Source organism: Orycteropus afer, unplaced genomic scaffold, assembly GCF_000298275.1.
Source record: "Orycteropus afer afer isolate SDZICR_OR568_19922 unplaced genomic scaffold, OryAfe1.0 scaffold00337, whole genome shotgun sequence".
In the NCBI taxonomy this organism is placed as follows: Eukaryota; Metazoa; Chordata; class Mammalia; order Tubulidentata; family Orycteropodidae; genus Orycteropus; species Orycteropus afer.
In genome coordinates this window covers 873,958-875,557 of record NW_006921924.1, presented here as the reverse complement: position 1 = coordinate 875,557, position 1,600 = coordinate 873,958, and positions in this window count along the sequence as shown.

Here is a 1,600-nt window from a genome sequence, read left to right as displayed (position 1 = left end):
GATATGAAAGACAGTGATTACGGATGAGTTCAAGTTATTTGTCCTGAGAAAATTGAAGAATGGAAATCCCATTTATGAAGCTGGATAAAACTGTGAGAGGAGCAGGTTTGAGAAGGGATGGAGACCAGGAGCTCAGTTTTGGAAATATTAAGTTTGAAATACCTTTTGGAAATCCAAGTAGAGATACTGGGTAGACAGTTGGATACTCAAGTCTGTGGATCAGGAGAGAGATCCAGACTGGAGCTACAAAGTGGAATGTTATGAGTGTATAGGTAATATTTGAAGCAATGAGATGAGATGAGATTGTTGTTGAATCATCAGTATTTATTCATCTATAATGCTTTATCTGTGTTGTGTCCAAGCTGACTCATCTGTGATATCAAATCAAACCAAACTAAGTGTCTCTCTGGACCATGTGTAGAATTTGTGTATTCAGGAGTTAGCTTCTACTATGTGTGTGCCTACAGTATTGCTAAGTGGAGTGAAGGATATATATATAAAAAGCATATAATTCAGATCCTGTCTTTAAGAACTTTAACATTGGGTTAGGGAGAAAAGACTTTCACATGTGAAATACTATGTACATTATAAATCAGTACTATTGCATGGACATCAATCAATCCTTTATTGAGTGACTTCCATATTCTGTGTGCTTGCCATAAATATAATTGTTGTTGTTGTTGTTGTTATGTGCCGTCGAGTCAGCACATAATATATATAAATGTAATAGACATTCCAAAAAGGGAGATGCTGTACATGATGTAGGAATTAGTATCTAGATGTCTATAGATTTCCTTGGAAATATGTATGTTGAAGAGCTGAAGGAAAATTAAGGAGTCAATTTTCCCTGCAAAATAAAATCATTAAATTGTTTGGTTTCAAACTAAGTTTTTTTAAACATTGCATGAAAAACTCAAGCTGCAAAGTTGTAGCAGTAGTACATGGAAAATGTGATAAAATGATGGCAAAAATGAAAATAGAAACATTTTTACAGGGCTTTTAACTTTTCAGAGAACTTTGACATCTCAGATCACATTTGAACTTCTCAAACCTCTCTGTGCTAAGTAGAGCAGATAATGCCTCAGCGGCTCCTTGCTCAGCGTTTTGTTGGGGAGGAGTTTTTGTTTTCAATAATTTATCATGAAGTTTAAAATTGCTATTTCTAAACCCAATTTAGATCCTGCTGTTTCTTGACCAGTATACTCACCAGAAGTGTTGTTTACATCCTCTTGGTACTATGAAGAACAAAAAATTACCACCACCTCACTCACTAAAAATGCTCTGCAGGCCTGAGGCTCAAAAGCCACACTATGAACACACAGAGCTCATTCTCCCTCAAGGACACTTTATTTCATGAGCTCTGCTAGCTGCCTTTCTCACTTAGAATCCTTCCCTTCCTCAGAGCCCCCTGTCTTAAATGTAACATTAAACCAGTGGTAAGAATATTTTTTCTGAATGTAGTTCTCTTATCAGTTTTCATGTCAAATGTGGGATGTGCTGGGTTAATTCTTAGACTCCTGGCCATTTTCAAATCGGATAATGTTTCTTCAACCATCCACTGATTTTAACATTAAACACACACACACACACACACACACAC